We start from the raw sequence: 19,723 nt of genomic DNA on the forward strand, positions 1-19,723 counted from the left end.
GGGCACAGATTTTGGGGTGCTTTTTCTCCTTCATACCTTATGAAAATGAAAAATTTTGAGCCAGAACTGCATTTTTGTGTAAAAAAATGTAATTTTTCATTTGCACAGCCCAGTTGTATCAAAATTGGTGAAACCCCTGGGGGTTTGAAATGTACACTATACCCCTAGATGAATTCCCTGAGGGGTGTAGTTTGCAAAATGGGGTCACTTGTGGGGGGGTTCCACTGTATTGGTGCTTTGGGGGTCTTGCTAATGCGACATAGCACCCACCAAAATTCCACCAGAATCTGTGCTGCAAAATCCAAATATCACTCCTTCCCTTCTGAGTCCTGCCATGCACCCAAATGGTATTTTTTGGTCACATGTGAGGCATTGCCATACTCGGGAGAAATTGGGGCACATATTTTGGGGTGCTTTTTCTCCTTCATACCTTATGAAAATGAAAAATTTTGAGCCAGAACTGCATTTTTGTGTAAAAAATTTAATTTTTCATTTTCACTGCCCAGTTGTTCCACAATTGGTGAAACCCCTGGGGGTTTGAAATGTACATTATACCCCTAGATGAATTCCCTGAGGGGTGTAGTTTGCAAAATGGGGTCACTTGTGGGGGGCTTCCACTGTATTGGTGCTTCGGGGGTCTTGCTAATGCGACATAGCACCCACCAAAATTCCACCAGAATCTGAGCTGCAAAATCCAAAAATCACTCCTTCCCTTCTGAGTCCTGCCATGCACCCAACTGGTATTTTTTGGTCACATGTGAGGCATTGCCATACTCGGGAGAAATTAGGGCAAAGATTTTGGGGTGCTTTGTCTCCTTCATTCCTTGTGAAAATGAAAAATTTTGAGCCAGAACTGCATTTTTGTGTAAAAAATGTAATTTTTCATTTGCACAGCCCAGTTGTATCAAAATTGGTGAAACCCCTGGGGGTTTGAAATGTACACTATACCCCTAGATGAATTCCCTGAGGGGTGTAGTTTGCAAAATGGGGTCACTTGTGGGGGGGTTCCACTGTATTGGTGCTTCGGGGGTCTTGCTAATGCAACATAGCACCCACCAACATTCCACCAGAATCTGAGCTGCAAAATCCAAAAATCACTCCTTCCCTTCTGAGTCCTGCCATGCACCCAAATGGTATTTTTTGGTCAAATGTGAGGCATTGCAGTACTCGGGAGAAATTGGGGCACAGATTTTGGGGTGCTTTGTCTCCTTCATTCCTTGTGAAAATGAAAAATTTGGAGCCAGAACTGCATTTTTGTGTAAAAAAATTAATTTTTAATTTTCACTGCCCAGTTGTACCACAATTGGTGAAACCCCTGGGGGTTTGAAATGTACACTATACCCCTAGATGAATTCCCTGAGGGGTGTAGTTTGCAAAATGGGGTCACTTGTGGGGGGGTTCCTAACTTTTAGCATCTTATGGTGCCTAGAAACCTACATGGTGCCTAAAAAATAATCTCATAAAAAGGAGGCTCCAAAATCAAGTAGGTGCTCCTTCTATTATGAAGCCTGTGGTTTGGTCAACGTGCACACTAGGGCCACATATAGGATATTTATGAAAACAAAAGAATTGGGGGAATCAATTTTTAGTCACATTTCTCTAGTAAAATCTACTGTGTTCCTTAGAAAAATGTATTAAAATTGCAAATCTGCAAAAAAAATAAAATTTTGAAATTTCACCTACACTTTGTTTTAATTCCTGTGAAACACCTAAAGGGTTAACAAACTTCCAAAATGCTGTTTTGAATACTGTGAGGGGTGCAGTTTTTGAAATGGCATCATTTATGGGGGTGTCTCACATACAAGTCCCTCAAAGTCACATCAGAACTGAACTGGTCCCTAAAAAAATCAGTGTTTGAAATTTTCTTGAAAATTTGAAAATTTGCTATTCATATTGTAAGCCTCCTAGTGTCCAAAAAAATTAAAAGGAAGTTGAAATAATGATGGAAACATAAAGTAGACATATGGTCTATGTTAGTTATTAACTATTTTGAGTGGTATGATTATTTGTCTCACAAGCAGAAAATTTAACATTTTGCAAATTGCTAAATTTTCCATTTTTTTACGACATTTTGGTATTTTTCACAAAAAAACACAGACTGTATCGACCCAAATTTACCACTAATTTGAAGTACAATGTGTCACGAGAAAACAATCTCAAAATCACTGGGATAAGTAAAAGCAAAAAAAAGTTATCCCCACTTAAGTGATACATGTCAGATTTGAAAAAAAGGGCTCTGTCAGGAAGGCAAAAACATGCTGTGTCAGGAAGGGGTTAACAAAGCTGTAGCTTTGAATATAGTCTGTATAGATAAATTGGGAGTAGTCATTCCACTTGGTCAGCCCCGTTGTAGTAGTAGTAAGATCTATTTTTTTCTAACCTGATCATATAATAAGGAGGTAGGAAAGGGGTGTCCAAATCTAGATTTTATCAGCCTGTCTAAAATATTTGATTTATCCACTATCTGTAGCTCAGTTAAGAGTTTAGTTCCGTAACTGCGAACCTGAAAGTAGGCAAATAGAGGAATTTGAATACCAGGGTATAGGTCTTTAAGACTAGACATGGAGAGGACAGCGGAAAAGTCATCTCTCAAGAATTGATGTAATAGTCTGAGTCCATTGAGGCACCAAACCCCAAAAATCGCATCTGGGTCACCATCTTGAAAGTTTCGATTATGAAGTAATGGCAAGAAGATAGATTTGGTGTATGATAGGTTTAGCAGTTTCAGCGAAATGCGCTAAGCAATGCAGGGGCTATGCAATAGTGGATTATTCTTCTCCTTTATAGGGAGGGATAGTGCTGGGGTGTGTAGCAATGATACTAAGGAATTGTTGGGTATCAAAGCTCGTTCCAGAGCCAAATGGACATAATTGTTAGCACTGCCCACCCAGTCTATGCCATATCTAAAATTTGAGGCTAAAGCATAATCTTGTATATTTTGGAGGTTAACGCCTCCCAACAGTAGTGCTTGTTGCAATTTCATTAATGAGATTCTTGGGCGTTTTTCAGCTCAAATAAATTTCGATAATGCATGGTTAATGTGTAACATCTCGTTTGACTAGGAAAAAGGGGAGCATCTGAACTGGATATAAAAGTTTCGGGAAAGATACCATTTTATACAGATGGCATCGACCAATATAAGAAAGCGGAAGATGCCTCCATTTTTCAAAGTACTGCAGCATTCGAGTAATTAATAATAGTGGGGTGGATTGTCACAGGCAAATTAAAAGTAAGGCAATATTTAGTATCAATTAGTTTAAGAAACCAACATAAGACCGTATCAATAGAGTAGGTCTAGGAGGGTGCTTGGTTGGTGGTGCTCCCACAGAAGTTCAGCACACTAACTGAAAAAATATATGTCTCAGAGGGACAAAGGAAGAACAAGTAGGGTTTTGGGGGCACACATATATAAATAGTGAAAAGATGAGAAATGAGTGAGAGTAAGAAATAACTTTTATTAGGCCATTTAAAATAAATCTCATCATTACAGATTTCAGTTATATATAACAATTAATAATCAATAAACAAGTTAGATACAAAGCAAATGACTGTTCATGGTTACAGACAAAAATCGTTCTGTGGTGGGTTCAAGTAATGAGTTTAATACCCACTGGAGACAAGCAATGTTAACACTTTCTGTGATTTAAACTTATAATAGCATAAATACTTTGTTATATCTGACAAAGTATTGCAGGCTCCTTGCACGCTAACCACAATTAGTTTGAAGGAAAAAATTCCAAATTTCTTTATGACTTAGCGCAGTAACAACCAATCCTGCAAGATCAGGGAGTGTGTATGATCCTACACAGAGGGTATCCACAGAGAAGAGGAATGCTTCTCATAAACACTTGGTGCTTCTGCTGTCCGAGTTTGGATACAGCACCAGATATTCCCTAGTGGTCTCCCAGAAGGTACTGATCCGGCCAGTCACTGCTTAGCTGCTGAGTTAGGAAGGGATCAGGTGGCACAGTGATGCATGGCAGTATACCAGCAGATGAGAGGGCCCCACAGTGCCATAAGGAGCCAAGTACCACTTCTGCTGTTCTGCAGATGTATGTCCACTGAATGAGAGAGAGGCAGAGTGGATGAAATAGCTAGTTGACAGTAAGGTTGAGTATTAGGTACCAGTTGGAAAATTAAGGATTGTGCCCACTGTAGTTGTCAGTTATGTCCCAAGTGCCAGTAATAAATAATGCTACGCATCCAGGTACAATCAGGGGTCATAGATGTTATTATAGAAAAATACAGAGGAAGACAATCACAGTTTGCATATACTTCCAAAATGATTTGCAAAACAATTACATATGTAATAACTGCAATTAACCCATGCAATTCCCTTTTCACTTGCAGAATCATTTATAATTATTAAACCATTAAACTGTGGAGTATATTGTTATTAAAACCACCACAGCTATTGTGTGCATGTCTGTGACAATACTGTACATATGTTGTTGGTTTAATAATAATTTTGGAAGCATATACAAACTGTGATTGTCTTCCTCTGTATTTTTCTATAATAACATCTATGACCCCTGTGTGTACCTGGATGTTCAGCATTATTTATCACTGGCACCTGGGACATAACTGACAACTACAGTGGGCACAATCCTTAATTTTCCAACTGGTATCTAATACTCAACCTTACTGTCAACTAGCTATTTCATCCAGAGGACATACATCCGCAGAACAGCAGAAGAGGTACTTGGCTCTTTATGGCACTGTGGGGCCCTCTCATCTGCTGGTATACTGCCATACATCACTGTGCCGCCTGATCCCTTCCGAACTCAGCAGCTAAGCAGTGACTGGCCGGATCAGTACCTTCTGGGAGACCACTCGGGAATATCCGGTGCTGTATCCAAACTCGGACAGCAGAAGCATCAAGTGTTTATGAGAAGCATTCCTCTGCTCTGTGGATACCCTCTGTGTAGGATCATACACACTCCCTGCTCTTGCAGGATTGGTTGTTACTGGACTAGGTCATAAAGAAATTTGGAATTTTTTCCTTCAAACTAATTGTGGTTAGCGTGCAAGGAGCCTGCAATACTTTGTCAGATATAACCAAGTATTTATGCTATTATAAGTTTAAATCACAGAAAGTGTTAACATTGCTTGTCTCCAGTGGGTATTAAACTCATTACTTGAACCCACCACAGAATCATATTTGCCTGTAACAGTGTACAGTCATTTACTTTGTATCTAACTTGTTTATTAATTATTATATATAACTGAAATCTATAATTATGTGATGTATTTATTTTAAATGGTCTAATAAAAGTTATTTCTTACTCTCACTCATTTCTCATCTTTTCACTATTTATATACTGTATAAGTGTGCCCCAAAATCCTACTTGTTCTTCCTTTGTCCCTCTGAGACATATATTTTTTCAGCATTCGAGTAATAAAATGTGAGAAGTTTAAGGAGTACAGGTCTTGAATGTTACTTGGAAAACGTAATCCTAAATATAATAAGTGGTCTCGTGCCCATCGAAAAGGGTAATGTATATTCCCAGCCTAGTTTAGCATTAGCGTGTATCACCAAAGCTTCTGTTTTATCAAAATTAACAAGGCAACCAGAAACTGTAATAAAAGTTTTTAAAGTACTCTGTAAACCATAAAGGGCATGCTTAGTGTTACTAAAATATAGAAGCAAGTCGTCCGCAAAGGCAGACACTTTTATTTCTTGGTCATTATTTCTCTGGTTTAATACACGTTAGTTTCTTTTGGGACCGGCAGCCTATAGTACGGCTACACAGCACAGGATATTTAACTTTCAGGACTTTCAGCTTTCCATTTAAAGCACTTTGTCTTTCAAGAAAAACAAACTAAAAGAAAATCTTTAAATGTCAAGAGGTCCATGAGTTAGAGCAACCTTTATTTCTCCATCTCCCAAGTTCTTTAAGTAAAGTAGTAAAAAAAAAAAAAAAATTTGAGCCTGGAACGTTAAATATTTTTCGAAAAGTAAAGAATGTTTATTAATGTATTTCAATAGTCTTTCTGTAAAGATGAATAGCAGATGCTTTTCTATGTCTGGAAGATAATATTAGCCTGAAAAGACTGTTTGACTAACTAAAATCAAAACAATAGCTGCAACTTAACACCACTTCTCACAGTACAAGATGTTTGTTCTTTTCATGCAAGAAGAATCAGGAGATATAAGGATAGATGAAAATAGCTTTTTTTTTTTTTTACCTTGGACCCCCGTGTCATAGTTGCGTAACCAAACAAGACTTTCTGGGAGACTTCATAGATATTGGGAGATCTCCTATGTTCTCTGTAAGGTAGGAAGAACTCCATGATGTTGGCACATCCCACCTCCACTGAAAATGCTGCATTGACTTTGGCCACTGGAATCTGTGGGGCGATAACACGTGCTGTATCCTGTCTATTGCCACAGTGAGGCAGTTTTTATAGCCCCAAATATAACTGTACACGTGTGGTCCTACCTGTCTACAGTTCTTTGACTGTAAAAATATATATTCCTTACTTCTGCTCCACACAAGTGTGAAAGGCATTGGCCAAGTAGAAGAGAAAGTGATCAGAGGTCAACACCTGCTCCAGGCCCTGCATTCCCACCAGTCTCTCTCTGTATTTGACAACACAGCTTACTTTACCAAGTAATAACAATAATGAGAGAGAAATACAAGGGGAACTGGGAGGCAAACAACTGGCCACTTGAGTAGGGGTGGCTTAATAGATGTTAAGAATTTTTACACAGGGTCACCATGTTTATGACTTTTCTGGACATCACAGCTAGTCTACATCACAAGTAGCAATAAGAATATGGCCAGAACTAGATTTGCTATGTGATAGAAGTTGTAGAAGGTGGTGATAAAGAAGTGTTATTTCAGTTTAAGAGTCAGACCTTACATTAGACCTCATCTGAATATGGAAATAAAACCTCCCAGAAACCAAACTAACCTCTAAATTGATCATAAATCCCAATAAAACTCATATCTTTCCAGTGCAAATTCTAAACACTGGAAAACATTTTTGTAACAAAATGTAAATAAATATACACCAAAGCCATGTACAGTATGTGACACAGCTGTGACTTATGCTGCATGTTTTGCTCCCCCTGCAACACCCTACTTTACCACTGGTGTTTAGAGGGCAGTATCTGCTATAATAGGACAATATGAAGGATGCATTAATTAAAACAGATTTTCCTGCTAAGTTTATTCAATCAAAAAAATTAACAAAGCATATTAAAAAAGATAAATGGAGGACATGGCCTACATATCCAAAGGAGCGGATACCTGATACATGAGCTACAACTCCCCCTCAGTAATTTACATCTTTCCCTGGGGTTTGTACTCCAAAACTGCTACAGAGCTGTCTCCATGCCCCCATAGGATTGTGAGGATGAGTTTAGTGTCTGCTGCTGACATCTTGAGATATGGCAACAGTGGAAACCTATCAAGCTAGTAAAGCAGCAGGCTTTCCTAGTGTTGATTCTAGACACACAAGTCTGTTGCTAAAATTAAGGTTGCTGGTGGACCAGAGACCTGTTGGTAAGCTTTAAAAGTCTGGTTGCATCCAGGCTGGGGTCAGTTGCCATCTTGCCCGAAAGCTGTCCTTGCTGAAGCCCACTCTCTGAGACTCGACCAGCAGCCGCTGCGGTTACCCTGTGGATTCGGCGAGTCTGGGTTTACCCTTCTGGTTGGCTTTATGTTATTGACTATCTCTGCTGCATTGATTGTGTAATTCCTGATTTTGCCACAATCACATCTATTATTTGATCCTCTCGCTTATCTAATTGAATATGAAGGAGTGACCCTTTCTCACTATATTTCTCCCATAACCTGCCAGTATTTGATGTCATAACTGCAATGAAAGGTCTCTCAAGTTACATTTTTCCTTCCAACACCTCAGTCCTTTTGTAGGTACCTTGCCATGCACAAAGAAGCAGCTTTCACTGTGGTGGTTATGAAACCTATTTAGCCTAAATTTAAAGAGAAAATTGAAGCTACATTTGGTGGCATCCTAAAGTTGTGTCAGCAATCTATAGACATGGATGATTGAATGAACCAACTGAAAACTAAAAAAAGGGGGGTTGTTGTATTTAGTGACAAGGTGTGTGACATACTGTAGAAGACAGATTTTAAAATTAGGGTAGTGCATGAAGTGGTTTCAAATCGTATCCTCCATGATTAGGCTATGACTGCTTCTAGATCTGATATCCTTATAGATGATAATCACAGACTTGCTAAAGCCAGGCATTCCAAGGCATGTTTAGATGAAATTGCATTGTTTCCATATCAAGGAGGCTCTGCTGAAGGCGGCTAGATCCCCTGCTGTGATTTTGGGAAACCTTCATTTGTTTAGCTTCCTGTCGCATGTTTCCCTAGCTAAACAGTGTATCTGTCAAATCGGTCACTCGTGCCTTATGCAAAGTTGATATTTCGCATCACTGGGGGTTTTCAGGGCAAACTTGTTTCATGAAATTGTTCCAATGATCCATTGATGCTTTTAAAGCCCTAGAGGAGGATTTAAAGGCCCTTTCCAAATTGGAAAGTGATTGGGACATATCAAAATGAGGAACCTTTATTTTCCTTTACCTACCTTGAGAAAGCCCAACGAGATGTGCTTTTTCTTAGGCAGACAGGGCCCAGATGAAACACTATATGTGCTTAATGTTATCGAGCATTGGGAGACAAAGAAAGAATCCTTATTGGCTCTTATATTCAACATTGAAAAGGCATTTGACAGACTGCACTGCGGTTTTGTTCAAGCTTTTATCAGGTGCTTTGGATTTTGAGGTAGAATACATGATTCGGTTTTTGACCCGTAAACTTCTCCCTTAGCCACGATTTTTGTTAAAAGTTGTATCGTATTATGATTTCCTATCACTAATGATACAGGACTGCTTTCTCCCCTTATTTCTGCACTTGCGATTGAGTCTCTGACTGAATGTATTAGGTGTCTAGACTCCATACAGGGCCCTAGCATTGGTGGATCTACACATAAAATGTGCTTATTTACAGATGATGTTTTATCCTGCCTACTTCGTCTAGAGGACTCGCTCCCTATGTTGCACTATACTCCAGATGCTTACGCTGCTATTTCTATTTATAAAGCTGAATACCATCAAGACTGATACCCTCACTTTTAAAATTTCTTAGGATACTCTGAGAAGACTAAAACTGACTTATTCATATGTTTGGCAGACTCGGGCCATAAAGTATTTATCAGTAGAAATGATTAGGGATAAAGATATAATAGATCGATCCCAAAGGGTTCCCAGCACTCAAGTCTAATACCCACCACCAATTTTTTTTAGCTCATATTCAGCTAAAAGTGTGTAACAATCACACTCCATATTGCCACTTACTGCCCTTGCATTGCTGGCATTGGGGGCAGTGGCATTAATCACAGTCTCATTGGCTGAATTAGTCGAAACTCTCAAAGGATCTCCTCTAACTGGCATCCCTACCTAAGTGATTCCGGCAATCCCAGCAGGCAGCATTGCTCCCACAATTCCCTGGGGAGATCTCATGAGACCTTGCTCAGTCACAACACCAGCGGCACAATGAAGCACTCCTATCCAGGGGCGGATTGGGGATTAAAAGCAGCCCGGGAAATAATTTGAAGCAGCCCTGGGGTGGCGGGCACCTTTTGCGCGCCCAATTTTTTGGAGGCGTGGCCTAGTGATGTGGGGGTGTGGCCTATTTCAACAAGGTCACACCCCATTTTTGCCGCTGTGGGGGCATGGCTAGTAGCTCTCTCTGACAGGGGAGGACTGGCCCTGTCAGTGTTACATAGCCATGGTTACCCATTACCATCCTTGAATAGGAGAAACACTACTTCCTGATTTGGGTCCCTGCCACACACTGCACATGCTCAGTTTGCAAAAAGGTAGCCCGCAGGTTACTATAGGACAGTGGTCTCCAACCTTTTTTTGGTGTGGGAGCTACTCGCAACAAAATAAACCACCTGAAAAGCTACTAAAATAAAAAAAAGTCTGCATAATATCCAAAAATGCCCTTTACACATTATGCCACACACCGTAATGCCCCTGACACATTATGCCACGCACTGCAATGTCCAATATGTCACAAACCTACCTCCCAACACTGGAGGCAGAAGAGAAGAGGCATCTGCGCCCAAAATTAGAGGGTTCACCTACTACCATGGAACTCCTGCGAGGCTACATGGGGGTGTGATACACATGCCTCCAATAGTGCAGTGCCAGATACACATATGCCCCCAAAAGTGCCAGATACACATATGACCCCAATAGTGCCAGATACACATATGACCCCAATAGTGCAGTCCGTGATGCCCATTATACATTTGCCACAGACGATGCTTATTATACATATGCCCCACAACATGATGCTCCTTTATACATATGCCACACACTGTGATGCCCATTATACATATGCCCCACAACGTGATGCTCCATTATACATTTGCCCCACAATGTGATGCTCTATTATACATATGCCCCGCACCGTGATGCCCATTACACATATGCCATACACCGTGATGCTCCGTTATACATATGCCCCACACCTGCCCATTATACATATGCCACACACTGTGATGCCCATTATACATATGCCCCACAACTTGATGCTCCATTATACATATGCCCCCCTCCGTGATGCCCATTACACATATGCCCCACACCGTGATGCCCATTACACATATGCCCCACACCGTGATGCTCCGTTATACATGTGCCACACACCGTTATGCTCCATTATACATATACTGCACAATGTGATGCCCATTATACATATGCCACACCGTGATGCCCATTATACATATGCCACACCGTGATGCCCATTATACATATGCCCCACACCGTGATGCTCCATTACACATATGCCATACACCGTGATGCTCCGTTATACATATGCCACACTGTGATGCTCCGTTATACATATGCTGCACAATGTGATGCCCATTATACATATGCTGCACACCCTGATGCCCATTATACATATGCTGCACACCCTGATGCCCATTATACATATGCCTCACACCGTGATGCCCATTATACATATGCCACACACCGTGATGCTCCATTATACATATGCCACACACCGTGATGCTCCATTATACATATGCCACACACAGGATGCCCATTATACATATGCTGCACACCCTGATGCCCATTATACATATGCTGCACACCTTGATGCTCCATTATACATATGCCACACACCGTGATGCTCATTATACATATGCAACACACCGTGATGCTCCATTATACATATACCACACACAGTGATGCTCCATTATACATATGCCACACACCGTGATGCTCCATTATACATATGCCGCACACCGTGATGCTCCATTATACATATGCCACACACAGGATGCCCATTATACATATGCCCCACACCGTGATGCCCATTATACATATGCCACACACCGTGATGCTCCATTATACATATGCCACACACAGGATGCCCATTATACATATGCCCCACACCGTGATGCCCATTATACATATGCCACACACCGTGATGCTCCATTATACATATACCACACACAGTGATGCTCCATTATACATATGCCACACACCGTAATGCTCATTATACATATGCCACACACCGTGATGCTCCATTATACATATACCACACACAGTGATGCTCCATTATACATATGCCACACACCGTGATGCTCCATTATACATATGCCACACACAGGATGCCCATTATACATATGCCCCACACCGTGATGCCCATTATACATATGCCACACACCGTGATGCTCCATTATACATATGCCACACACAGGATGCCCATTATACATATGCCCCACACCGTGATGCCCATTATACATATGCCACACACCGTGATGCTCCATTATACATATGCCACACACAGGATGCCCATTATACATATGCCCCACACCGTGATGCCCATTATACATATGCCACACACCGTGATGCCCATTATACATATACTACACACAGTGATGCTCCATTATACATATGCCACACACCGTGATGCTCCATTATACATATGCCGCACACCGTGATGCTCCATTATACATATGCCACACGCACATGATGCCCATTATACATATGCTGCACACCGTGATGCTCCATTATACATATACCACACACACCGTGATGCACCATTATACAAATTCCCCACAACTTGATGCTCCATTGTACATATTCCGCACACCGTGATGCTCCATTAAACATATGCCACACACAGGATGCCCATTATACATATGCCACACGCACATGATGCCCATTATACAATTAACTGGTTAATCAGTACTGAATGTGTTTGTGTGTGCAGGTGAGGGGGGTTAATAGGTTTCCCAGGTGAAAAGATGCTGTGTTAATGAGTGCTGGTAGGGTGAATTAATATTGGATTGGAAAGGAATGGGTTCATGGGTGAAGGCTTACGATTATTGCCATAACAGACAGCAGTGCGTCCTTGTGCCCCCCCTGTGTATATATATGTGCACACACACACATATATATTTATACACACACACACACGCACACACATATATATTTATACACACACATTACTGACTGTGTGCTCAGCTGCTGCGTAATCTTCTGTTTTTCAGCCACCCACAGCCGCCCATCAGACGGATCCCCAGTCCTGTGCGCTGCATGCTGCCTGCTGGGGATCACGTCACCAGCCGGCAGCCGGCGTCTTCAGCCGGCCACTTCCTCCGACTCCGAGTACCGCGGGAGAGGCTGTGTGCATGCGCACCAGCCCTCCCGCGGCCATTTTAAGTTTGGGGAGCCAGGGCTGGCTGCGGGCGGCCATGTTTAGTGAGGGCATACATAGAGCTGCGGCCGCTAACCGCATAGATTGCGGTCCGCGGCCCAGCGGGGAGGATGTGCGGCCGCATTTGAAGTTAAATCAGCCGGCCCACCGGGAAAATACCCGGTTTCCCGGTGGGCGAATCCGCCCCTGCTCCTATCCCAGCGCAATCAGGACACAGCGTGCCAGGCTGACATTTGTGTGTCAGCACTAGGTCTTATTACTGAGAGGGTATCTGTACGCTGATTCAGAGTCCTACCTACATGGACATGAAGACCCTTGGAACCGTGCTGTTAAGCAAGCTTATTGAGAAGACTGCTGTGGTAAAAAACATAAACCATAAATAGTACAGTAGCTTGAAGAAGAAAAGCCCCACCATAACTACAGTATATGGCATTCATCAGAATATAAAAGCGGAAAATTTTTTTTATACTAGTTTAAACTTTGTTTCCTGTATAATAAAGTGAAATCTAATAAAGGTGATGCATACGGTCAGCCCACATTTTTAGACTTGTTAATTAGTTTGAGATTTTCACAGTTTTGTCAACTGCAGATTAGAAAACTCTAAAATTCCTTATTTGAGCAAATATTTGATGAGCATGGAAACCTGAGCCAGTAAATATCACTATCTTCTTAACAAAGAAAAAATATATTTTGGCTCTAAATTCCTTAAATCTTAATGTGCCCACAGACGCTACAATTGTACTGTGCTATGCGTTTTTGTCTGTACAATGGTTCTATACAATTTTTCTTCCAGCTTGCTATGAGATGTGCACTTGGATGCATGCGATGCGATGTGATGACCCCATGTTTGATGTGCACTTGGATGCATGCGATGCGATGTGATGACCCCATGTTTGTAATGTTAAATTTCAGATGTAGTCTAAAAAGTACGTGCAGCACGTACTTTTTTAGACATACAGGGGGACATTTACCAAAATGGATTCGTAGAAAAAAGGTGTATTCGTAGGGAGAAATAAACCTTTTTTTTACGAATTTGTATTTTCGGGATTTACAATCCCAAAAATACAACAATTCGTAGCCCTAAAGATGGGACATTCGTATTTGTAGTTACAAATACGAATGCCCTACACCATCGATAGGATACGACAGAAATCACCATTCAAAAGAATGGTGGTTTCTGATTTACTAAGCAGCCGTACTGATAATACGGCTGCTTAGTGGTGTAAAACACCCACGCAAATACGACAGGAAAATAGAACACCATTTTCCTGTTCTATTTGCGTTTTAGCCTGCACGGATCAGTCAGATCCGTGCAGGCTGCAGTGTAAAAAAATAGAAAAAAAAATAGAAAAAAAAATAGAAAAAAAAATTAAATATAAAAAAAAAAAACGGCGTGGGGTCCCCCCCACAGCTGTAACCAGCACCAGGCTGAAGGAGCCGGGGCCGGTAATTAAAAATCAGGGAACCCGACAAATAGGGGTTCCCCGATTTTTAACAACCAGCCCCAGGCTCCAGGTCCGGGGCTGGTTCCCAAAATACGGGGGACAAAATGACTAGGGGTCCCCCGTATTTTAAGAACCAGCCCCAGGCAAAACCAGCCAGCAGGGTAATGTCACAGCCGGGGGACACTTATAATATAAGGTCCCGCGGCCAAAACATTAACCCTACCGACCAGTCAGCCTGGCCAGGGGCCCTGGGGGAGTGGGGACCCCCCAATGAAGGGGTCCCCCCCCCTCCAGGACTTACCTGACCAGGCTGAAGCCTGGTGCTGTCCTCGATGCCCCTGGGCGGTGGGGTGTAAAAAATAGATAAAACTATTGTTTTTTACTGTGGCACTACAAGTGCCAGCAAGCCTCCCCAGCAAGCTGGGACTTGGAGAACCACAAGTCCCAGCCTGCTGGGCATTAAAGGGCCCGCTGGCACTTGTAGTTCCACAGTTAAAAAAATAGTGCACAAAACACACTGACACACTTTTAAAATAAAACTTTATTACATACAAAGCCCACACATACTAATACTTACCTATCTTCTTTCCGTAGGTATCCCAGGTCCTGTGTCGTCGTCTTCTGGTCCTGTGTCGTCTTCTTCCTCCATGTCGACCGTCGCCGTCGCCGTCCGGATCCGACGAAATCCATTTGGGAAGCTGTGAAAGGAAACCATACTCACCTGTCCCAGCGCGACGTAGTCCAGGTAAGTGTCTTTGCAAAAAAACAAACCAAACACCCCGAATCCAGACCGGACTGAGAGCCGCACGGTGTTTACATCGTGCGGCTCCGCCTCCCGAATGCCGCTATTGGCCGCCTTGCGGCCTAGCGGCCAATCAGGAGCCACTAGGCCGCAAGGCGGCCAATAGCGGCATTCGGGAGGCGGAGCCGCACGATGTAAACAAACACCGTGCGTCCCTGTGTCCGCTTGGTTTCGGGCTGTCGGTTTGTTTTTTTGCAAAGACCCTTACCTGGACTACGTCGCGCTGGGACAGGTGAGTATGGTTTCCTTCCACAGCTTCCCAAATGGATTTCGTCGGATCTGGACGGCGACGGCTTCAGCCTGGTCAGGTAAGTCCTGGAGGGGGGGGACTCCTTCATTGGGGGGGTCCCCACTCCCCCAGGGCCCCTGGCCAGGCTGATTGGTCGGTAGGGTTAATGTTTTGGCCGCGGGACCTTATATTATAAGTGTCCCCCGGCTGTGACATTACCCTGCTGGCTGGTTTTGCCTGGGGCTGGTTCTTAAAATACGGGGGACCCCTAGTCATTTTGTCCCCCGTATTTTGGGAACCAGCCCCGGACCTGGAGCCTGGGGCTGGTTGTTAAAAATCGGGGAACCCCTATTTGTCGGGTTCCCTGATTTTTAATTACCGGCCCCGGCTCCTTCAGCCTGGTGCTGGTTACGGCTGTGGGGGGGACCCCACACCGGTTTTTTTTTTTTTTTTATTTATTTATTTTTCTATTTTTTTTTTACACACTGCAGCCTGCACGGATCTGACTGATCCGTGCAGACTGCTAGAAATAATTCGTATTAGCGGCCGTATATACGGCCGCTAATACGAATCATTACACCATCGGAGGGTTACAAAGCAGTCGTATCTGACTGCTTTGTAACTGACCCTCCGGAACACGAGTTTGCATACGACTTAAACAGTCGTATGCAACCGTAGGGAAAATACCAATACGAAAAACTAGGTTTTTCATATTGGTAAATTTCCCCCACAATATCGGGCTCCCGGGAACGCGCATTGCATCGCACAAGCCCATAAACACCATCCAATAATTGTACATAAGATGCAATTTGTGCTTAAAAAGTACAAAACGCATTCGATAATTGATGCGTCTGTGGGCACCTTAAGTCAATTTCAGTGAAATATATAATTCAGTTGAATTTGAAACAAGTTACTTAGAAGCTGCAGGATATGACAGATCAATATAGCTCCTGAGAAGAAATCTCTGCATGGACAAAAGTACAGTATATTCAAGCAGTACTAATGAGCAATGCGAGGCGGTTGGGTTTAAATAAATCAACTTGACATAGCACGCTAAAAAGTTTATACCTAAAAGGTATATGTGTTAAAGTATTAATATGGAAAGATTGGGATACTTCTTAAATGTCAAGGAAAATTCTTAAAAATGAACATTTTACTCAATCTATATATACACACCAGACAATTGGCATGACAAATAATATTTCATAAAATCTATACAGATAAAATTGTGCGGGCTGTGCTTGTACATATACATTTTATTTGAGAAATATACCTTTAGAGACTGTTTTTGAACCATAGAGATAAAAAGGAAATGTTTTAAAAACGACTGGATTTATTTGGATCGGTTTTTCAGTACTGTATACTGTAGCTTAGCGACCTAGAATATGAGGTATGTATTACCTCAATCAGACATACAGTAAGGGAGAGCAGCAATAAAGGAAAAACTAAGGACTTGACGTTCGGCATGTGCAGGCTCCTTAAGTACAAAATTAATTAACTTTTATCGGGAGCAAAAATAAATAAAAAAAAACCACTAATGACCAATTACCATAAAAGTAGAATTTGCAGCTCCCAAGTGTAACCTGTAAAAATACTAAAAATAAAACAATTAAAAAAGGAGATACAGATCTCAGAGAGCGCAATAAAATTGGTTCTTTTTTTTATAAAAAAAAAATTAGTAAGCATAAAAAGACTGTAAATAATAAGCACATCAATTATTAATAAATAAGCATAGTGTGTTAAAACTGAACATTAAATTATACCTCCACATATAAAAGTAATCCATTTTACAGTCATCTGTGCTTTTTATCCGAAGTTGCCATCTTATGACTGTTGATTTTTCTTATATTATATTTATTGCTGGGCACGTTAACGCATTAATAACGCGTTAATAACGCGTTAACGCACCAGCACCTTAACGCAGATTAAATCTTTTAACGCCGTTAACGCTGGGGGGGCGCCCTGTGGCAGAGGTAGTGGCGTCGCAAAGGCGCAGAGTCTCTGACAGCAATACAGAGACCCTGCGCCTCTCCAAAAATGGCTGCCGCCAGAGAGAGGACACGCTAGAAGTACTTCTGTACCTCTAGCGCAGTGGTCGCCAACCCGTCGCTCGCGAGCTACCAGTAGCTCGTGGCAGCGATGCGGGTGGCTCGACCACTGCAGCCCGTTGCATGCCCTCCTGCCCGTTTCTCTCTCCCTCCCTCCATTGCCCGCCACTGCTGCCTGCTTAGTTCCCTTCTAAGTTATGGTGTGAGGAGAGCGCATCGTGTGCTTCCCCTCACCGTGTATCTCTGTGACTGACTGGGCCGTCAGCCAATCAGAGCTCGCGGGCGGGCAGCCAATCAGGAGCCGGTCCGTGAGCTTTGATTTGCTGATGGCCCAGTCTGTCACAGGGAGGGAAGTGAGGGGAGACGCACGCCAAGCTGTGTGTGCTCTCCTTCCCTGAGCTCAGAGCTTGAAGGGAAGCAGCTGCGATGCCGACAGAGGCGACCACTAGCCAGCCAGCAGGGGGACACTGGACTCTCTTCCCCCCTGCTGGTGCAACAAGCAAGGTTAGTTGTGCTGCTGGCACAGTGAGGGCATACCATGCGCATAGTGGGGGCATACCTTTGCGCACAGTGCGGGCATACCTTTGCGCACAATGGGGGCATATTTGGCACCATGGGGACATATTTGGTACAGTGGGAGCATATGTGTAGCAAGCATAGAAAGAGCATGTAATCACCACTGGCAACGAGCATAGAACCCCTTGCAACGAACATGGAACCCCCTATGACAACAAGCATGCAATCCCTCCATGACAACAAGCCTGTAATCACCCCTGGCAACTAGCATGGAACTCTTGGCTACAAGATTGTAGGTAAGCAGCACCTTTGTGCCTAAAAATGCGATTAATCACAGTTAATCGCAAAAATTTTATGCGATTAATCGCGATTAAAAATTTTAATCGTTGCCCACCACTAAATATATTATATTAAATGTCCCTATACCCGGTTTAAGTATCTCCTGCTTCACGCCTTGCCCTCATGTGCCCCTCTGTTGGTGACACGGTCCGGTGGACTGCTATAGCCTGCTGGTCGCAGCAGATCACTATATCATCTAGTGATCAGCGCCGCACCACAATGCAGCCCTGCACTTCTGGGTTGACCCAGAAGTGACATCAGTGATGGGAGTGTACACTCCACTACTTAAGCAGGGCCCCAGCCAGTGCTTCCCTGTCCCAATTCCCTACCCCATACCTTGATACCTTGGGTGACATTCTATGGGATGCGATTTGGCTTTTTTTGCGGTAATCTGACCACAAAATGGCGATATCGCATTTTCCCATTAAATCGCCAATTTAATGGGATGCGCTAAGGGACTGAAATCGCATATTATGTGCGTTAAGGTATGCTGATAAAAATTGCGAGATTAATTCGCATTTTTATCGCATCCAGATGTTTTCGTATAGAAAAGTATAAAAGTCGCTTATTCAATGCAATGCGCATTTGCACATCGCATTATTTAGGTGCCTAATTTTCGCACTTATTTTAGACCAGGGTCTGTTTGGCGAATTAGCCAGAACCCTGCACAGATCGCAATGTTCTGTGCAGGGTTCTGCTGTAAAAAATAAAAGAAAGGGTTAAAATAAAAAAAAAAACGAGCGCGGGGTCCCCTGCCCGAGTATAACCAGCCCCGGGCTCACTGAGCCGGTGCTGGTGACATAAAATCAGGGTCCCTGACAAATAGGGGTCCCCTTGATTTCATAAACCAGCACCAGGCTCAAGGTCCGGCGCTGGTTCCCAAAATACGGGGGACAAAGTGACTAGGGGTCCCCCGTTTTTTAAGAACCAGCACCGGACACAACCAGCCAGCAGGGTAATGCCACAGCCGGGGGAAACTTATTATATAAGCTCCCGCGGCCAAAGCATTAACCCCCTGGCTGGTCAGCATGGGCAGGGGTCCTGGGGAAGTGGGGACCCCCCCAATGAAGGGGACCCCCCCTCCAGGACTTACCAGCCCATGCTGATAGTCCGGGGCTGTCCCCGATGCCTCTGGGCGGTGGGCATCGGGCTGATGGCTTGTGTAAAAAAAAGAAGTAAAACTATTGTTTTATACTGGCGAACTATGAGTCCCAGCAAGCCTACCCCGCATGCTGGGACTTGGAGAACCACAAGTCCCAGCATGCGGGGCATTAAAGGGCCCGCTGGCACTTGTAGTTCAGCAGTACAAAAAATAGTTAACAAAATCACACTGACACACTGTAAAATAAAAGTTTAATACATACAAAACACACACACACAGATACTTACCTACCTTGAGCCCGTAGGTCGGTCCCTGGATCCTGGGTCCGTCCTCCGGGGCTCCAGGGCAGAAGAGTCCGGTTCCGGGGCCTTGGTCCTGGTTCCGGGGCTGGTCCTGGGGTTCCGGGGCTCCTGGGCTGCAGAATCCGGGGTCCGGGATCCGAGGTAGTCCCCAGGGGTACCTAAGGAAGCAAATCCAACTCACCTGGTCCCCGGCGACGACCTCGGAATCCTCTCCGGTGTCAGCG

General features: G+C 43.2%; 1 protein-coding gene and 1 pseudogene across 2 annotated transcripts in view; one reads left to right on the forward strand and one right to left on the reverse strand.

Moving 5' to 3' along the window:
• FIG4 (FIG4 phosphoinositide 5-phosphatase) overlaps positions 1-19,723 on the reverse strand; it is a 330,801-nt gene that overhangs the window by 49,765 nt on the left and 261,313 nt on the right. The gene's annotated exons all lie outside the window — the stretch shown is intronic.
• On the forward strand, positions 4,742-4,858 carry LOC146066223 (5S ribosomal RNA; annotated as a pseudogene).

Source organism: Crinia signifera, chromosome 3 (genome assembly GCF_055691185.1).
Source record: "Crinia signifera chromosome 3, ASM5569118v1, whole genome shotgun sequence".
Taxonomy (NCBI): Eukaryota; Metazoa; Chordata; class Amphibia; order Anura; family Myobatrachidae; genus Crinia; species Crinia signifera.